The sequence below is a fragment of the Ailuropoda melanoleuca genome, chromosome 11 (genome assembly GCF_002007445.2).
Source record: "Ailuropoda melanoleuca isolate Jingjing chromosome 11, ASM200744v2, whole genome shotgun sequence".
NCBI lineage: Eukaryota > Metazoa > Chordata > Mammalia > Carnivora > Ursidae > Ailuropoda > Ailuropoda melanoleuca.
The window spans coordinates 51,608,790-51,626,231 of record NC_048228.1 but is presented as its reverse complement, the minus strand read 5'-3'; the positions used below and the strand labels follow the sequence as shown (position 1 = coordinate 51,626,231).

The 17,442-nt window shown below is 40.3% G+C and overlaps 1 protein-coding gene and 1 pseudogene across 2 annotated transcripts in view; both read right to left on the bottom strand.

The window, feature by feature from the left end:
* The window catches only part of G3BP2 (G3BP stress granule assembly factor 2), a 33,345-nt gene extending 20,986 nt beyond the window's left edge, over positions 1-12,359 (bottom strand). Inside the window, exon 1 of one of the 2 annotated variants that reach the window (XM_002919159.4) lies at positions 12,119-12,359. The gene's annotated coding sequence lies outside the window, so the exon portion shown is untranslated. The remainder of the gene's footprint in view (positions 1-12,118) is intronic. The other variant, XM_011224882.3, reaches the window with a different exon arrangement.
* Positions 1,870-6,220, bottom strand: LOC117804424 (annotated as a pseudogene).
* Positions 12,360-17,442: the final 5,083 nt, after the last annotated feature.

Here is a 17,442-nt window from a genome sequence, read left to right as displayed (position 1 = left end):
AAATCTTCCATCACATTTATGAAGGATACATTTACCTACCATTTTGGTCACATACATATAACCAAAGTTAAAAAAAAAAAAGTACTGAATACATGTATCAATATCAAAGAAAGGTCAGAATACACTTAAGAGTTATTGTAACAAAGTTTGAGAGGCTTTCAAAAGCCCACCATCTACATATACAATCACGAGAGTATGGTGGTCACATCGTCAATACAGATCAGAGAGACAGGCAAGGTAGACACACAGTGAAGGCAACTTTAACGAGATTATTATTCAATAAATTATTCAAAGGAGGTAACTTGAAAAGTGAACCTCAAATGGTGGATGAGGTAAGGCAATGCTAATCTGGTAAAAGCCTAAACAAAGAGCTATACAGAGGCTGGGCAGAGTCCACCTTTAGGTGCAGGGAAGGCTTCCACAGGGAATGATAGAACAAAAAGAAGTTACTCATAGGATACTTCTTCCTTATTAACTCTGATTTAAAGTGAGTCAGAATTTAGTGGGCTGGGGGCACCTGGGTGGCTCAGATGGTTAAAGCATCTGCCTTGGGCTCAGGTCATGATGTCTGGGTCCTGGGACTGAGCCCCCAGAGTTGGGGTCCTGGCTCAGCGGGTAATCTGCTTCTCCCCTTCCTCTGCTCATGTTCTCTCTCTCTCTGTCTCAAATGAATAAATTTTAAAAATCTTAAAAAAAAAAAAAAGAATTTAGTGGGCTAAATATAACTGGTGGAAATTAACCACATCAACCAGAAAATATATTAGAGACAAAAGGGAAAAAAGTAACCTGTCTTACCTATTTTTTCAAGACACACTAATTTATTTGTTCTACACAAACTGCCATCTTGCCCATCTTCCCATTTTCTCCCCTAGAGTAGGAAAATTAACAGTGCAATACATAAGGAATGCATCAAAGGAACATTAAGATTAAATTATAAATGAACCACCAACAGGTAGTCTGGGTAGCTGTAAGAAGTTAAGACTTGGAAAACTGAGTAATACAAAGTTTGCATTTATAATTCAGACACAGCCAATATATACAAGAATTTGGTCAAGAGGAAAAACAAAAGAGCCAAATTATACATTCAGAATAAATGTGATTACAAGAACAACTGTGCTCTTTTTATTATTCACAGCAAAGTACCCAACTCTTAGGTAAGCAATTTCTGGGATTTGGGTCCTTTTATCTCTTTTTTAAATTCCTTCTTTAAATTTTTTTTAGATTTTATTTATTTGAGAGAGAGAGACAGAGAGAGACAGAGTGAGAGAGCTCGAGGAGAGGGAGAGGCAGATGGAAAAGCAGGCTCCCTGCTCAGCGGGGAGCCGGACACAGGGCTAGATCCCCGGACTGGATCCCCGGACTGGATCCCCGGACTTCAGGATCACCACCTGAGCTGAAGGCAGATGCCTAAGCCACCTAGACGCCCCTAAAAAAATTTTAATTTTTAAAAATTAAAACAATTTTTAAAAAAGATTTTATTTATTTGAGAGAGAGAGACAGTGAGCGAGCGCACGAGAGAGGGGGAGGGGCAGAGGGAGAGGGAGAAGTAGGCTCCCAGCTGAGCAGGGAGCCCAATGCCCAATCCCAGGATCCTGGGATCATGACCTCAGCTGAAGGCGGAGGCTTAACCAACTGAGCCACCCAGGTGCCCCCCATTTCTTTTTAAAAAATTATTAAAAAAAAAAAACACAACACACTGAACATGGGACAGAAAAAGATTTTATCTAAGACCATGAAAAAGCTATGACCTTTTTGGATCTTAATTTTCTAAGTTGCAAATTGAGATATGATCTCTGGTCAAACCCACAAAACTATATGATTCAACAAAGACAGCCAAGATTAAAGGATACTTATGTACAAAAAGAATCTTCTTCATTTGGTTGTTAGCTCTAGCACCTTCAAAGATAAGAGCAATTATCGTCTAACATCTTTTTAGATAAAGTAAAATTGCATGTATTAAACCCCACTTTTCCCATGAACGTGTGAAAATGTGGAGATTTCTGCCACACTGGGATCCATACTGTAAAATTTCCTTTTCCTTGTTAAGGAAAAACAATTGGTCCTTTTTATTCATCCAGATGCCAACATGATTATATCTGGTTTCCCTCACTACTTAGAGCCTTAACTATTTCAGAGATCATCATTCTACTTTTCACCTTTATCTCACTTAAAATCCCCATATATTGTGTATCTTCATCAACACTCTTTTATTCATTCTTTTATCTTAAAATGATTCCTCTTCATTTGCCTAGACTAATTCCTGAAGCGTATCTACTCCAGCTCTCATGGGAAATTGCTATCAATTGCCACTATCTTTTCTTAATCTCTTAACACCATCGAGAGAGAAGTGGAGGAAAGAAAAGTAACACATATACACAAGAAAAAAAAGAAGTTACATTGGGCTTCATCCTATAATATACTTCGATTTCTTCAATTTCAAAATAACTTTAAAAAAAAAACCCTATTATCAACCAAAGGAATTTTTGGTTCCTTCCTAGGCTAAAACTTCAGCTTTTAGTTAAGTACTTAGGTATTTTGCTTACTTTCTCGTTAAAAGTAAGTTTGGTGAATCACAAACTAGTATAATGAAGCTGCCCACAAAGCAAAGAATCTCAGGCTACAACATAGATGTAATGTCTAAAATGAGCTGGCAATTCTACTTTGTAAAAGTTAACTACTGGTTGAACAGTAAATGGAAATTTCAGGAAGGTAGATTTAAGTTCAATATAATGCAAGAATAACCAGAATAGAGCTACTTCATAAATACCCAGTCATTGTTGGTATTTATTCCAGAGACTAACTGAACAATTTAGAGGAAATATAGTAAAATAAGTCTAACAACATTAGATCAGGTTGTTCCAACACTAGGATTCTAAAAAGTCTATTAAACAAGAACTAAGACCTTTGATTCCTACTCCAATACTCATTCCATACCTTCCTATCTGTAACAATTGAAATCCTATGCATTCTTTAGGACCAGATATTGTATCCCTGAAAATCATTCCTGATTCTTCTATAAACTGTAACTGTCTTTCCTCTGAATTCTCAAAGTACTTGAGTCTTTATCATGGCACTTCCTTAATCATATAATTCCCTAAATTACTAACTGTGCATTAACCTTCCTCAACTCTCCTCTCAAATAATCTGAGCTCTCCCTTAAATATAATTCTCTGGAAAGTCACATTTTTTTTTATGGCACTACTTTATTTCCCTCTTAAAAAACCAACTGCAACCAAATGAAGTGAACATAACCTCAAGATTTTATCATCTTCGTAATATAACAAAATATGAAGCCTAGAACTGGATCACTTGGCCCTTTCTCTTTTCTCCTCCCAGTTCAAAATGCTTGCATCTCTTAATAGCCAGCATTCTCTTAGTCTGCAATTGGGCTCAACACATTCAAGCCTCAGCACAATCTTCTTTGTAGTTTTAGCTTTTTTCCAGTAAATTGGCTTAATCTGCCTACCACAGCCACGCTGCTTCCTGTCATAACACTGCTTTCCCTGGGCAAAAAGAGAATCTTTGCCTTTCTTGTACTGTGTCACTTTGTGGGGCTGGTGCTTGCCTCACTTCTTGCAGAAAGTCCGGCGGGTTTTAGGAACGTTCACCATGTTTGAGAGAACACTATCGGCATGGAAAGCTGGAAAGTCACAATTCTTAAAAACCCAAGGACCTCTCCTCAGTCTTCCACTTGTCTGCATTAGCATCGCTGATAACCTCCTCCCAATGCTTCTACTAGATTTCTACATAAGGCAACTTTCCTTCTCATCAAAATGCAGAAATTCTCAAAGTTTTGTCTTCTAACCTGGCAATTTCAGAGAGTCTAATGGCTTTAGCTCTCATGTCTACCTAAATGTAAATCTAGTCTACCTTGAGCTCAAATTTTACATTTTAACCGCATGCCAAATACCCACACATGCCCTCATAGGTTATATGCATCCCTCAAAACGTTTTCCTTATTTCTGTTAATGATGCCACCATCTTCTTGGCTAGAATCATCAATCCTAAGTGACTTTCCTTCTTTAAGCTTCAAACTGTGAAATCCTGACAACTCAAAAGTCTCTCAGATTTTGTCCCATTCTTTCCACTTCCACTGAATTTACACTCTACATCTTCCTCAAATCTTCCAAACTTCTTTATCACGTTCAGCATACATTAAATACAGTAAAATTCAAACACCTGCATTTAATTTGAAGTATAAGGTACTTCAAAGAAATCCATGACATTCATGGTCCTGACAAACTTGCCAAATTTATCTCCCATCACACTTTTCACCTCAATAACAAATTCTGTGTTTGAAGAGCAGTATGCCACTCACCATCATTCCCTGAACCTGCGATTTTCATTCTTTAGGCCACTGTCTTATTTCAGTCAACCTAAGATGGGTGAATAGGTGGGAAAACACAAATTCTTCCAACATTTAATGAATGTCTACTACATATGTATCAAAAACTATGTAAGGAAAAATAATGGTGAACATGAAGGACTTGATCTGCTGCTCCAAAGAAATTTAAAGTCCAGTGGGAGACAAAAGTCCTAAACACAATTATGTGATAAATGCTACAGCCCTATCACAAAGAATATACCATTTGAAAACTGGAACAGGCGTAGAAATTGGACATGAAGAAAATGAGGAAGTATCTCAAGCCAAAGCTAAGAGAAAATTTTTAGGGGATGACTATCTCCTGAAAACCTTATGCCACCAAATCCTTCCCTATTCATTCTTCAAAAACCTGCCCAAAATCTCATTCCAGTTGTACCTCTGGCTTTCCTAACTAGGATCCACCAGGAAGGATCAACCATTTCTTCCTCTTAGTATCATAGATCTCTTCTTTAGCTCTTACTTTTGCACTTAATCCTAATAATATATGTACATGAGCACAGACACATGCCTCTCCTATTTGGAAGACTCCTCTATGCTAATGCTAAGCATAAGCCTGGAAGCATTATGCTTCCAGGAGATGCTCAAGAGATATATAATCTTTGTAGCATCCACCGTTGCTGTGCACATAACAGGATTAAAAAATCTGTCGAACAGTTCTGATACTAAAGCCCTAAGAGAAGCAACAACTAAAATACAAAGATATTTCAGTAGTTAATGAATAAAACTATGGAGGAATGTTAATGAATAGATTAAATACATGAAGCACACAATTTCAAGCTATCTTTAAAGTCAATCACTGGGGCGGCAGCTGGGTGGCTGATGATTAGGCATCTGCCTTTGGCTCAGGTCATGATCTTCAGGTCCTGGGATGGAGCCCCACGTCGGGCTCCCAGCTCAGCCCGGAGTCTGCTTCTCCCTTTCCCTCTGCCTCTGCCTCTCCCTCTGCCTGTGCTCTCTCTCTCAAATGAATAAATAAAATCTTTTAAAAAAAAAAGTCAATCATCTACACTCCTATGTTTATTTATATGTAATTGTATATTCGTACAGTCATCTACAAGAATACATACTACTCTTGTAATATGAAGTTAGAGTTTTGAGATTAAAGGTCCAAACAAATCAAACACAGCAGTTTTGACACAAATAATTTTAAGAACTTTTAGAACTTTAAAATCAGAACTTAAAGCTCTAATTTTAGAACTTTAAGAAATTTTAGAAATCCCCCAAAATTAGCATTACAACAGACCTACACAATATAGTCAATTTCTTTTCAAAGGTACCAAGGTAATTTTATCTTTTCAACAAAAAGATTTGGGGACAACCTGACATCCACACATTAAAACAAAAGGATGTCTGACTCATACTTGGCACCCACATACAAAAATTACGTTGAAATGGACCACAGACATAAATGTAAAACCTAAAATTTCTAGAAGAAAACTTCTGTACCCTTAGGTTAAGTAAAGATTTTAGATAAAACACAAAGAGAATTTTAAAAAAACACTGCAAATTGGACCTCCATCAAAATATAAAACCTTTCATTTAAAGTCATCATTTAGAAAATGAAAAGACAAGCCACAGCCTGGAAAAAGTATCTGTAGAATAAATATATGATAAAGGACTTGTATCCAGAAAAAAACTGTATCTTTCAAAACTTAAAAAAAAAAAAAGCATTACTGAAGGCTAAAAAAGTTGGTATTACATGACTCTACTGATACGACATTCTGTAAAATGCAAAACTATAGGATTAAATCAGATCAGGGGCGCCTAGGTGGTACAGCCGTTAAGCGTCTGCCTTCAGGTCAGGGCGTGATCCTGGCGTTCTGGGATTGAGCCCCACATCAGGCTCCTCTGCTATGAGCCTGCTTCTTCCTCTCCCACTCCCCCTGCTTATGTTCCCTCTCTCGCTGGCTGTCTCTATCTCTGTCAAATAAATAAATAAAATCTTTAAAAAATAAAAAAATAAATAAATCAGATCAAAGGCCAGAGGCAGAAAGGACTATAAAGGAACAGGAGAGAACTTCTAGGGTAATGGGACTATTTTATATCTTGACTGGTGGTGGTTTCATGACTGTATGTTGTCATTACTTCATGTCTAAAGTCATTAAACCACACATGAAGAGTGGCCTCTACTGTTGTAAATTATTCCCCAAATTTTAAATTTAGCAATACAATTATGCTTCATTATGTCAATCATTTCATGAACATGTATGCAGAATCCCTTAACGCAGTATAAGGGAACCATGGTACTCTGCAACTCAGAATATCCAGTTAAAAAAAAAGGCAATTTATTCAAAATTGACACCTTTCACCTACAAAATTAACAAAAATGAAAATTATTGGTAATATCCAGTATTGTTAAGGGTGTGGGGAAATGGGCTCTTCCACAATGTTTGTGAAAATATAAACTGTTACACAACCTTTTGGACATGTAATTTTGCAGTTTTAAAAAATTAATTAAAAACGAACACATAAAACCTGTAATTGCACTTCTAAGATACATTACAAAGAACTACACATACAACTGCACAAAGATGTATATTCAAAGTTGTTCAATGCCACAAAAGAAAATCAAGCGGTCTAAATATCCATCAACAGGAAAATGGAAGGATATAAAACACGAAATTATGCACTCATTTAAAATAGGGGAAAATAAGAAAATCATAAATGTGGACAAGAAATACTGTCCACAAAAGTAATAAGCAAATTGTAGAATAATTTATAAACCCCATCTTTGGAAAAAAACATGATATAAAACGAACAAACACTCATGGGTCCAGGAAAAATAAAAAACAGCTATATACCAATTCTTGTCACCACCGGTAAGACATTAAATACTATTTAAAATTTTTCATTTAATATCTGATAACCTTCTAACAGATGCATGTTACTCATTAGAAAACATGGCTCTAGGGTAGGGGTGCCTGGCTGGCTCAGTGGGTGGAGCAAGCAACTCTTAATCTGGGGATTGTGTGAGCCCACACAGATGTAGAGATTACTAACAGAAATAATTAAACTTAAAAAAAAAGAAAAGAAAACATGACTCTACAATAAAGGCCAAGAGTGTGAGAATTCATTTACCACCACTAGTAAAACAAAAAGGCAATCCCTGACATTAAGCCTACATTAGTGACAATTTATGGTTAAAGTTTAAGTGTGCTTAAATATTACCAACTAATTGAAGATATAGCACTGAGGAGGCTGAGATGGGGAAAAGAGACTAATACCATGCTGGTATTAAACTGAGCAGTTACGTACAGAATGAGTAATAAAGAAAAGGGTACTGAAAATAAAAAAAAAAAGAAAAGAAAAACTTACTGCCTAGGATCCTAGGGTGCACTCTCCAAGGTTTCCAAAAGCTGATTTAAAAAACATTTGATATGCTTACCTGATAAAATACGTTTTTGGTAACCTGATATTAACAGTCTTAGAAACAAAAATACAATGAACTGAACCCTGACTGTAACATAAAACATCAATTCATATGCAGTCAAAGACAATAAAACCATCGAAGAAAACACTGAACACAGTATAAAATTTACAAGTAAGGTATGATTTCAATAATGTACAGGCTACGCATGCACTTGGGCAAGAAAATGAAATTAATTTTTTACATCTACTATAACAAAATAGTTTTCAGAGCAGATTACAATGGAAAAGACATGGTAATACAAGCAAAATAATGTCATATTCCATCAGTTATCTTTAATCTTGGGGATCTCTGAAATGGCATCTCCATTCTCATTAAAGGAATTTCTCCATACAGTGATAAAATGGCTAGATCTATACAAATCATAGACTCTAACTACTACTGTTAACTTCAAACACCTGGATGCAACCACAATCTATAAGCATCAACATGCACAATCAAAAATTCACTTTGAGGAACCTGGAGTGTCCTGACCACTATTCGTAAAGAGTGATAACTGCAGCATCTTTGGTCAAGTAGTTTGGGGGCAGGGGACAGGACTTTCACTCACTGCAAATTACTGACATGAAATTTCATGCCACATTTTGATGCCATTTCAATGCTTGGAAAAAATAGTCAAAATGAAAATCGCAAAGAAGCTGAGACACTATGCCATCTTATCTAAAAAAAAAAATCAGGAAACCAAAAGAAAATTTTTAAATCTACGAAAATATTATTTCAGCACTGTAAAGTTCCATATACTGTATCTTGATTTCTATAAAAAGAATAAATCTCTAGTAACAGGATGCAGTTCTTTACAAGTAAGAAACCATGTTACCAAAGGCTATGTCTCTGCTAGGACACAGCTTATCTCTACTATTGGATACTTAACTCCTTTTTCCCTCTAGAGCCCCTTACTCAGAGCGGGTATCACATTAGTCAAGCCTGGGCCCTTTCTCACTAAGCCACAGACTATTCCCATTCCAATCTCAACACATAACCACATATTAAAACTGGAACCTTCTGCAACTCCAGATCTCTTTACCAATCAAAACAGCAAGGAACCTTTTTAAGATTTTTTTTTTAATTTTTAAGTAATCCCTAAACCCAAAGTGGGCCCGGAACTCACAACCGTGAGATCAAGAGTCCCATGTTCTACCAGGCCAGCCAGTCGCCCCCAACAATGAATAGCTCTTTAAAGCAGAAACCTTCAATTTGTTGTGGCAGACCATTGAATGAAAGTATCACAAACAAGATCTAAGTACCAGTGGTAGAAATAAATAAAAGGTAGTTGTGGATTAAGTAAAGTAAGCCTTTTCTTTTCTCAGACCCCAAAGTAAAGGAAGCAAATTTCAAACTTCAGAAGCTCTTAAAATTGACCAAGCATTATGAAAAGAAAAAGCTGTGCCAGGAAAATAAAAGCACACATTTATATTACCCTTTAAAGTTTAACAAGTAACCTACATGTTCCTTCATCTCCTTGAAACAGATAGGATATTTAACTTCATTTAGAGAAAAGGAAACTGATGGTTAGAGAGCCTAAGGAAAGTTTACAAGATCCCTCAGTTATAGTTATGAGAGAGGATTTGAAATCAGGTCTCCTGTCTCTAGTGATATTTTCATTATACCTGGTTAAGAACCATCACTTTAGAAGAACAGCTATGGAGGCAAGAATATAAAAATCTTTTGAAGTCCAACTGCCAGCTTATTTGATACTGCTGGGAGGAGCGAAAAGGAAAGGGCAGTAACATAATACAACAAAAATCCAAGAGTCATCCAAAATATCTGCAATGATGTACCAAAATAAGGTAAACTAAATAGAAATTAAAAGATATGAATAAACTGAAGATATGAACAGCCATCAAGAAACTGATTCTATTGCTTCTGAAGCCAGTCCAGAGTTCTGGGATAAGAACCAATTTGTCCCAGCAGCTCTTAAACAAGTGTCTACCAATGGAGAGTAACTAAGTCATGTTTGTCAATTAAATTCTACTGAATTTAACTTCAGAAGCAACCCTTAAGTTTGTACCTATCAAACCCAGCCTTGAAAAGGGGTCATTCTCCACCTCTGTATCAACACAGTGTAAAACATGGGCAGTATTAAAGTAACCTAAGAAAGAATTAATGTTCAATCCCGATAATGGGTAATCAATAGCAATAATTTTGCAGGATAAGAAAACTGTTAATCTTAACACACCATTAGTATTTACAAATTTTCAGCAACTGATATAGAAATTTTCCTTTCTGATCTCTCATAAGTAAAATATGGATAAAGAGTATTTCCTGCTACCAACAGCGCCAATATTACTGAAACTCAAGAATCAAACTAATGAACACTAAATTAGAATATCAAATTATTTAAAGACTTTATTCCTTCTCCTTTCTTCTGCTTCTGATCCCTAAGTACCCCACGAATATTCTGGTTCTCTCCACTCTTAAGACTTGCTCACCACTAATATTTCAACCCCAATTATTTATTTATTTATTTAAGATTTTATTTATTTATTTGACAGAGATAGAGACAGGCAGCGAGACAGGGAACACAAGCAGGGGGAGTGGGAGAGAAAGAAGCAGGCTCATAGCGGAAGAGCCTGACGCGGGGCTCGATCCCACAACGCCGGGATCACTCCCTGAGCTGAAGGCAGACGCCCAACCGCTGTGCCACCCAGGCGCCCCAACCCCAAATATTTAAAAACCTGAACCATAACAACTAACAAGCAATCCATTTGAGGTCCTTATCCTCCCAATTCCTTGATAGCCTTTCAGAACTAAACAGCCTCTAGAGACTAAATCATAACACAGGAATACACATGACTAATCCCCCAAATTTAAGAAAACAGGAAGGTAATATCACCAAAGAAACTACACATAATCCAGTTCCAAGAAGTTCAAGCTAATCATACCGTGTATCTTTTAAAACCAAGAATTTTGGACATCAAAAGGACCACTGGATACTACCAAGGCCAAGTGTTTACTTAGAAACTTTGTTCACATGCCTAAGGCTATATTAACTGCCTAATATGGAGCTTAGACAAGGAATCCCCATCTTCTTTCCCTCTAACATACGGGGCTCCCTAACTGCAGTTGATGGTTCACGGATCCAGGTACTGGCAATGCTAACATTTGGAGGGCTGTACGGTATGTGGCGCCTTGAACCTAAAAACAGTATTTTAACCCAAGTTTAAATCTTAACTTGGGGAGAGGAGGGTCAACTTTGCTATCATTCCAGCTTCGGTGCACGAGTTTTGTTGTTGTTTTTTAAAGGGAGCAAAGACACCTACCCTCAAATAAATTAAAAAAAAAAAAATCTGTTAAGAAATTAGGTATGCCTGGGGGTGGGGAATGATCTATGCGGAAAACTGAAGATGCAAATCTATATTCGCTCTAAATCGGCACAGAGCCATCTTAAGAAATCTGCTTTTAAAGACGCAGATAAAATTCGATCAGATTCGACTAACAAAAATCAACACGATCTAGGGAAGCTTATGTTTTTCCCGTTGACTATCCTTCCACTGCCCCCCCCCAAGCGGGGGAAGAGGAAGAAACCTATTTCCAAAAGCACTCAAACATCTTCTCTATTCCCGGGTCAATATAGGATTGTCTGCATAAAAAGAGCAGGAAAAAGGTGTACGTTACATACAGCCAGGGTCTGAACACGTTAGAGATAAACCCGAGAGGGGCCAAAGACCGAGGAACACTAGTAGGTACTGGGTAAGCAAAGCGGCGGCTGCCTTCAAACCCGGATTCTGTTTCGGTGCAGAGAAATGGTGCCCGGAGGCCGCTACTTTCGCATCTGCGTCGCTTCTGCCTCCGCCGACACAGCCTCTTTTCCCCTCCCCCACGGGCGGGGCGGCGACGGCCTCCCCGCTCCCTTAGAACCGGGAATAAGAGACGCAAACGACTCGGAGACAAGGCTGGTGGGCTCCCCACCCTAAAACATCCTCTCCAGAAAGCCTACTCCTCCACGTCCCGTATTAAGCCTCCATCAGCGCGCCTTTAGGAGCTGCTGCGTCCCCGGTCCCAGCTCGCCACCTCATCTCCAACAAATCCGGGCCCCACCTGTGCCCTCCGGGCCCTTCGTCCGCACAGCGCGCGCCGGTCACCTCCCTTCCCACGCGGCCTCCCATCCCTCACCTTAGAGGAAAGGCTTGGCTTCTTCCACGCACACACGGCAGCGTAGGCAGCCGGCAAGAACAATGTCTCTCTCTGCCGCGACACCTCCGACACTACGGCTCACGCACAGGACGGTTGCCTCGAGCCGCGGAGCGCGAAGGGAATGTCCCCTTCCGACCACCACACCGACCTCCCTTCCCGGCCCCCGTACACACCTCCAACCAACAGCGGCGGCGGGTACGTCGCGCGGAGGTCAGCAGGAGAGTCGCCGAGGACAGGCTGCAGCGGATTCTTCTCGCTCGCCGCACCCTCCCTCCGACAAACCTCAAGCCTCGGAAGCCGGAGAGCCGCGAGCTCGTTTCCCTTACAACCACCTCCTCCCGGGCGCCAGGCTCTGCGGCGAGCGACAAGGAACACGGACGTCCCGCCCCCTTTGCCGCCGCCCCCTCTTATTGTTTTACCCCTGCCGAAAGGGCTGGGGAACCCCCCAGCACGGCTTCAGCCAATCACGCATCTCCTTCGCGAGCTGGACCCAACCTTCTCGCGTTTCTGTGCGGAGCACGCGCAGAACGCCGCCGCGCTCACGTACTCTCGCGCCCAGAAAGCCGGGGAACCGGAACCGGCCTGAAGCCGCGGCAAGAGTCCGCTGATTTGACGTCACAAGGAGGCTGCCTTTCTACTGCCCTAGGGCTCTGGCCTCGCCGCCTTTCGAGATCGCGCCCGAACAGGAACCGGTTGGCTGCAGCGGAGTGTCTTTTGCGGTGTCTTTTGGAGAGCGATATTTCTGGTCCTTTTGATTATTAATGTTAAAAGGGAAGGAATTTAGTCATTTTCTGTTTGAACTAGGTGTCTGCAGGTTGCTGCACTAGACCATAAAATGCAGCCAGTGGTTTCAGCTGTTTGCACCCTAAACTCACCTATATTGTTTATTAACCCATCCTAGGAAATGGAGGTATTAAACTCCACCGAGAAGATAAAATTCACCCTAACAGCTCAAAGCAATATATGTTATGGAGCCGCCTAGGTGCTAGGCCCTAGGATGTGGAAAAATTTGATGCGGCCGGCACAGAGGAGAAAAGAATCTTATTTCTTTGTGTGCCTGTTCTGTATTTAGGTGTTGCTAAATACATACTAGGCGTTTTACATACTAAGGCCGCTGAAAGGCTGAAATCCCAGGAGATACCAGGATTACAGCCCTGTCCTAGATCTAGGCCCAGACTTGGCCCCAGGGCATAGCTGGGAAAATACTAGACACTGACTCTCGTGACCTTGATTCATGGAAAAAGCCAAATATCCTTACAGTCAAGGAAGCCACTTTGCACCTTAGTTCTGGCAATGTTTGTCAAAAGAATATCAAGACGAGAGGCATTTTTGGAAGGAAAGGGTGAGAAAATGATGAAAGAAATGAAAAGGCAATTAGAAAAGGAAAGAACACATTTATTACGTGCCCATGTACCAAACATAATGTGGGAATAGACATTTCATCAGTTTTAAGAGCAATTATAAGGTACTTTCCACATATGAAAACCGAGGTTTAGAGAGGCATTGCCAACATCTGAACCTCCAAAAACGTCACTGTTTTTACCTTAGTTTCCTTAATCACTTTGTTACATGAAAAATATTTGAGCAGACCATAGCTTTTATGAAATGAACTTTGACGTGTTTTTTTCCTTTGAAGCATAACATATTCATGCAGATTTCCCTTTAATACTTCTGTACCAGACACTCTTCAAATTACTTTATGTAATTGTTTAAGCATAACAGTAACCCTATAGAGTAGTTACTATCTTATGTCCATTTTACAGATGAAGAAGTCGAAGTTTACAGAGATCAAATAACTTGCCAAGGTCACACAGCTACTGTTGGGTGGAGCTGGGACTCAAACACAAGCCGTCGGCCATTATACTCCATGGCCTTAACCACAAGCTGTAGAATACTCTCACTGTATTAATTGCCACGATTTTATTTATTTATTTATTTATTTATTTATTTATTTATTTATTTATTTATTTATTTATTTATTTATTTCCTCTACTGCTGATTTGATATTTTGATTGTTTCCAGTTTGGGATTCTTATTCACAACCACTGTTATTCTTTCCAATAATGGATCCTGGTGCATAGGTACAAAAGTTTTTTAGAGCAATGGTTCTCAGAAATTAACCTACATCAGAATCACCTGGAGTGCTTGTTAAACTACAGATTGCTGAGCCCCACTCCCAGGGTTTCTGATTCATCACATCTGTGTTGAGGCCTGAGAATTTACATTTCTAACAAGTTCCCAGGTGATGATGCTATTGCTCCTCTCCTAACCACACTTTAAAAGCCTACTGACTGGGGTGCCTGGCTGGCTCAGTCAGTGAAGCATGAAACTCTTGATGTTGGGGTTGTGAGTTCAATTCTCACATTGGGTGTAGAGATTACTTAAAAATCTTTAAAAAAAAAAAAAAAACAAAACACAAAACCACTGACTTATGGGTTGAGTCGACAAACTTACACTGTAAAGGGCCAGAGAGTGAATATCTTAAGTTTTGAGGGCCACAAATGGTCTTTTTACATATCCCACCCTACCCCCTTTTGAAATCCATTAAAAATGTAAAGAAACAAGGGCACCTGGGTGGCTCAGTTGGTTGAGCATCACTCTTGGTTTCCGCTCAGGTCATGATCTTAGGGTTGTGGGATGGAGCCCAGCCTTGGGCTCTTGCACTCAGCGGTAAGTCTCTTCCTCTCCCTCCGCCCTTCCCTCCACTCGAGCTCTCTAAAATAAATCTTTTTTTTTTTTTTAAGATTTTATTTATTCGTTTGAGAGAGACAGAGGCAGAGCACAAACGGGGAGAGGCAGAGGGAGAGGGTGAAGCAGACTCCCGGATGAGCTGGGAACCCGATATGGGGGTCAATCCCAGGACCTGGAGATCATGACCTGAGCCAAAGGCAGATGCCCCTAAAATAAATAAATCCTAAAAATAAACAAAAACACAACAACAACAAGAGGGGTGCCTGGGTGGCTCAGTCGGTTGGGCGTCTGCCTTTGGCTCAGGTCATGATCCCAGGGTCCTGGGATGGAGCCCCACGTCAGGCTCCCTGCTCAGCGGGGAGCCTGCTTTTCCCTCTCCCTCTGCTGTTTCCCCTGCTTGTGCTCTCTCGCTCTCTCTGTCAAATAAATAAATAAAAGCTTTTAAAAAAAGAAAAGATTCTCTCCCTCTGCCGCTCCCTCCTTACCCCCCCCCCAAAAAAAGAAACATTTTTCGCTTAGCTCTAGGGCTATCCAAAAATAGGCCTCAGGCAACCCCTGCTCTAGGATCAATACCAATAAGTGAGTTACTGGGAAAAAAGATTCAGCTATCTTCAATTTAGTAAAAAACCATAAACTTTTCCTAAGTGGTGATTTTTACTTCCTGAATATTGCTCAAGTCTGTGCCCTTTGAATGCCTCTCCATACTTATAGCCTCTGCCCAGGTTGAGTCCCCTTTCATCTTTCCAGAATGATTGCAGCAGCCTCCTAATGTCCCTGCTCTTCAAATACAACCTCCACGAAACATCCTCTCCCCTAATAGACTGTAAGGCAGGGAGACCAGTGTGTATTGCTATGATTCAGTGACTCAAGCCAAAAACCTTTAAGTCACACTTGACTCTCACACCACACAGCCAATCATCAATAAACTTCTATTCCCCCTACCATCAATATTTAATCTGGATTAAACACTTCTCATCACTATCACTACTATTATCACAGTCCAGGCCACCATCGCCTACTGCAACAGCCTTCCACTGGTCTTGATGCTTCCACACATCCCACAGCAGTCTAATCTCACAGGCACAGCAACCAGATCCTTCATAGCTACAATCAGATGACATTTCAAAACCTTCCAAAGGCAACACAATAAAATTCCAAGTCCTGGGATGCCTAGGTGGTTCAGTTGGTTAAGCGTCTGCCTTTAGCTCAGGTCATGATCTCAGGGTCCTGGGATGGAGCCCCACATGGGGCTCTCTGCTCAGTGGGGAGCCTGCTTCTCCCTGTCCCTCTGCCTGCTGCTCCCCCTACTTGTGCTCACTCTCTGTCAAATAAATAAATAAAATCTTAAAAATAAATAAAATAAAATTCCAAGTCCTGACTGGCCTACAAGGCCTACCTGATCTAGTCCTTAGTTATTTCCACCTCTTTTCTTACGACTTTTTCTTTTATACACCCACTCTTCAGTCTGACACGTCAGTCATATTTCCTGCTCCAGGGGTGGACCTTGGATGTGAACCTTTATCAAGTCTGTAACAAATCAAAGTAAATTGCATCTATTGATTTCTCCAAGTACTCCTACTAAAAGATCTCACTCAAGCATTCTAAAGGTGAGTTAGGTATGATTTTCCCCTGCCCAAACTATCCATCCTTCTTAGAATTTGAGTTGATCTAATACTGCTTAAACAGTCTACTAGCTTGTCTAAGCTGTATTCTATGGTTATTTTGTATTCTCTATATATTCTATAGTTCCTAGATTCTCTTCTAGATTTTTCTTTAAATAAATAGAAGTCAAATGGTAATCTATGGGGCACCTGGGTGGCTTAGTCAGTGGAGCATCCGACTTTAGGTTTCGACTGGGGACATGATCTGGTAGTCACGGCATCAAGCCCCCTGTCAGGCTCGGCACTGGGCAGGGAGTCTTCTTGAGATTCTCTCTCTCCCTCTCCCTCTGCTCCTTCTCCCGGTTCTTCTCACACTCACTCACACTCTCTTTCTCTTTAATAAGTAAATAAATAAAGTCTAAAAAATGTGTATATATATGTTCAAATGGTGATCTACAGGTTGTGTGGCAGAATGTCCACTTAATTACCATTTAGGATTCTTTAAAACTCCTGGGATTCCTTCATTCCATAGCCACCACTGAGTGCCAATGTATCAGGCAGAGCACTAGGCTCAGGATGAGGCAAAATAATTGAAACTTAGCGTCTTCAGCGAATGGGGAGAGGGACAGAGGGAGAGAAAAGAGAGAGCGAGAGGAGGAAAGGGAGAAAAATAGAAAAAAGACAGGCAGAGAGACACAGTGAAAGAGGGAGACTCAGAGAAAGGCAGTCAGGAGACAATGACCATAGAGGGTACTGTTAAGTGATAATGCACTAGGAATACTGAACAGCACTTTGTACCTCTTCACAACACTGAATTTTTAAATGTATAATATCTGATGTTTTCCCTCTTGTATACACACATACCCTGTAAGTTCCACGAGGGAAGATCTCTCGTTTGCCTCTGCAATCCAGTACCCGGTACTGGCTGAGTAAAAGTGCGGCCCTGGGGCGCCTGGGTGGCTCCGATGGTGAAGCGTCTGCCTTCAGCTCAGCTCATGATCTCAGCAGAGAGCCTGCTTCTCCCTCTCCCTCCACCTCTCCCCTTGCTTGTGCTCTCTCTCTGTATCACTCTGTCTTAAATGAATAAATAAAATCTTTAAAAAAAAAATGCTGCCGTAAAGTCTCCATGAATTGTGTGAATGACCATTTGACAGCAGACAGAGGGCACAACAGTCTTAGTCCTGGGCACCTCGTATTTGTGGTTT